This window comes from Mastomys coucha, unplaced genomic scaffold, assembly GCF_008632895.1.
Source record: "Mastomys coucha isolate ucsf_1 unplaced genomic scaffold, UCSF_Mcou_1 pScaffold22, whole genome shotgun sequence".
In the NCBI taxonomy this organism is placed as follows: domain Eukaryota; kingdom Metazoa; phylum Chordata; class Mammalia; order Rodentia; family Muridae; genus Mastomys; species Mastomys coucha.
The window spans coordinates 165,442,792-165,446,621 of NW_022196905.1; positions in this window are offsets into that span (position 1 = coordinate 165,442,792).

A 3,830-nucleotide genomic window follows, 5' to 3' on the forward strand; every position below is an offset into this window, starting at 1 on the left:
TTAGCAGTGTTTGTGTGTGTGGGGGGAGGGGATGCAGGCTCTTGTGCCTAGACACCAGAGGATAACCTTGAGTGCTGTTCCTCCAGCACTGTCTACCTTGTTTTGGCTAGTAAGCCCATGGCTTCTGCTTGGTTCTAACTCTGTAGCACTGGGTTTTCAAGGATGCAACCCCCACCATGCTCAGACTACCTGGGTTTTAGGTAGGGACTGAACACTGGTCTCCCATTGCTTGTCCAGGAAGTATGTGGACAAGCATTTTACAGATTAGGCTATTTTTGTAGTGCTTGGTTTAAAACCAACAACAACAACAACTACAGTAGCCCAAAGAGAAAGAATGGAGCTAAACCCATCCAGTCTCCCAGTGACGTCACCCGGAGGCTCCCTAGCAACTCGTTAAAGAGTCATTTTGCTGCTGACTCCACTTGGCAGCCATTTTCCTCTGCATGATTAATTATTCCTTAATCGCTATTATGAGTAGAGGTTTTACATGCTAATTTCAAATGCTTCAACTTAATTAGTAATTCACTCTGACCTTTAAAACCCTTACTCTGTAATCTTCAAATTATATGAGTAAGGGGAAAAAGAAAAATCTAATTTCATTTTTCTTCCGACTGCCATTAGCACGTGACCTGCAACCTGCTGTCGCTCAGAGTCAGCTGGGGTTGTCCTGAGTCCAAGATCAAGTTCCCTTGGGGTCAGCAGAGTCAGTCAGGGCAGCTCAGCTTCTGAGAACTAAGGTAATGCAAACCTAGAACCTTTTTTTTAACTTAAAGAATATGAAAATAACTGCAAGCACAGTAACAGATTCCCTTATAATTCTCTTTTGAGAATTCTTGGCAAACTTTCCACAGGGCTTGCTGCTCTTCCAATAGTAGAATGTCAGGCAGTAAGAGCCCAAGTAATTCAAACCTTCCTTGCAGCGGCTAAGGTTTCTGCTTTAAGATCATTTGGGGATTTATTTATTTATTTATTTTTTGCGTGTATTCGTGTTTGCTCAAACGTCTCAAACTTGTCCTCATTGTTCACTGAAACTGGCTTAATTGATGATCATGCCTGTAGAACTGCTATTCTCTGTCCTTCAGTCCACGCCCCCAGTGGAAGTCCCTGAGAAGCTACTAACTGGGAGTGTGAATGGCTCTTCTAATATTATTAACGCCATACTGTGTAGGCAAGGGCATAGAAACGTTTACTTGTTTTATCAAAAATATAATGTCTTTGGCTGGTTAAGGATAACGTAATAGAGAGCAGCCAGTGTGCAAGGAAGATAGCTTCCACTCGCAGATGATGGGTTTTAGTTGGCAGGACGCGTCTGTAGACACCAGGCTTAGACAGTTCCACGTGCAAGAGGTTTAATTGAGAGGGAGTAAGGGGATAGCGGCGCAGAAAGAGAGGGGGAGAGAGAGAGAGAAATGGAGGAATTGTCTCATATATACAGGCTGTGACTTAGTAGTCCCAGGTGAAGGTGGGAGTTGAACCCAATGGATTCTGGGAATAATGGTGGCCGTTGCCCTGGGGACAGGTCTGTGGACCCGCCCATATCCGCTGCAGGTTCTGGATGCTAACAACAGACCCAACTGTCAGGTTCTGGGAGAGCACCATGGAAGGAAAGCTACAAGGCTCTCTAGTTCCCAGCCTGTGGCTCTGAGGACATCTGTGTGCTCTGGAGTCTTGGTTCCGTGGATGAATTCTGCCACTTCCCTCATTCCCATATGTGCCTTGGTGACCACAGGCCTTGGGGACCACATTATCAAGAGTTTGGGGTGTCTTGTCCTTTCTACCTTCATTTTCTTTTTACCACCCTTAACTAGAAAATACTGGTTTTCAAAATGGGACTGATAACAAGAAACTAAAAGCAGTATACTGAGTATATGCCATTTGGCATGTTTAAAAATCCATGAAGTTGCCACTTGCTCCCTGGAAGTAATTTTTAAAATATTTATTCTTTATTATCCTTTTTTTTTTTAAAAAAAAAATCATCTCTTCATTTAAGGCTAATCATAAGCCTGTGCCAGCCCTCATTATATCTTTATATAACTTCTCTTGTGTTTAGAGAGTTTAACCCAGAAAACTAGCCAAGCGTTTTCCGTGAATTCTCGGTGGGGCTCTGGGATGAAAGGGTGCCCCCTGGGACTCAGGGCTCAAGCAGACATGGGGTGCTTGGCTGTACTAGTAGAGAAAGAACTGGATATTGAGGTTTCATCTCTGTTTATTGTTCCTTGCCCCACTCCCTGCCTGACTCTGAAACTCCCTCATCCTATGTTCCCGCCTTCCCTACTTGATAGTCAGGCATTCTTACTGTTCACAGCTCTTCTCCCGTGCTGTCCTGTAGGAAAGACACCCATCCTCTCTCAGGAAGTGTCTGGTGTTACCTCAGCTATTTCTGAGGTTTTTAAAGAACTAATCATTTTTTTTCATTGAAATTATATTCTTTAGCCAAAAAATCAGAGAAGGGAAATTGGAACCATTAGATGGAAAAAATTTTAAAGGTTTAAGAAACTCTACTCTTTGGTAGATGATGATCCAAATTATAAGAAGCAGTAAAAGGTGTATGTGTGTTTTGTGTGTGTGTGCTTTGTGTATGAGTATGTGTATGTGCTTGCTGTGTTGTGTATGTATGTGTGTATGCTGTGTTGTGTGTGTGTATGTGTTTGTATGTGTGTTATATTGCTTGTGTGTTTGTGAATTTGTGTCTGCATGTGTGTGCTGTGTTGTCTGTGTTTGTGTGTTTATGTATGTATGTGCTGTATTATGTGTACATGTGGATGTGCTTATGTGTTGTATGTATATATGTGTGTGCTGTGTTGCATGTGTATGTGTGTGCCATGTTGTGTGTATGTATGTATGAGTTTTTGTGTGCGTGTGTGTGCTGTGCTGTGTGTATATCTTTGCTGTGTTGTGTGTGTTTGTATGTGTTTGTGTGTGTGTGTGCTGTGTTGTCTGTGATTGCATGTATGTATGTGATGTGTCATGTGTCTGTGCTGTGTTGTGTATATGTGTGTTTGTATGTGTGTTCATGAGTTTGTGTGTGCATGTGTGTGCTATGTTGTGTGTGTTGTGTGTTGTCTGTGTGTGTGTTTATGTATGTATGTGCTGTGTTATGTGCATGTTTGTGTGTGTTTGCATGCACGCTTTGTTTATGTAACTCTGGGTGAGGAGAAATCTCTGCTGTGAGCTTGACACATCTGGGAAGAAGAGAGCTCAAGTGAAGATTCCCCTCCAGCAGGTCTGTGTGCCATTTTCTTGATTGCTAATTGAAGGGCAGGCTAGTCCACCTTGGTGCCACCCCTACACAGGTAGGCCTGGATTGTATAATGAAGGTAGTGGAGCAAGGCAGAGGAAACAGTGCTCCTCTGATGCCTCTGCTTCCGTTCCAACCTCTACATTTTTGGTTTGGCTTTCCTCAATGATATAAGTAAGGATGCCAAGTAAACCCTTTGCCCCAAGTTGCTTTTGGTTAAAATGCTTAATCACAGCAGCAGAGACCAAACTAGGACACACAGATTTACTAATTTAGCACCTAGTTATTAGACACAAGCAAAGGATGCACTATAGGGAAATGGTAGGGAGTTGGCTATGTGGAAGGCTAGAGTATCATTCTGCCAATGCTTTGCTTTCCTCTTAAATACATTACATAATTGTTTTCCTGAGCTTCAGTTACTCAGTGTTTAGATTGAGGTCCAGAGGCGTCATTGTCATTACTTAGTGTTGCTTTAGAGTTTGTAGCTGAGGTTGGCCATAAACTCGATCCTCTTGCCTCAACTTCCTATGTGCTAGGATTATACCACTATGCTGTTTAAATGGTGAGCCCTTCAGCCTAAAAAGAGGAGATT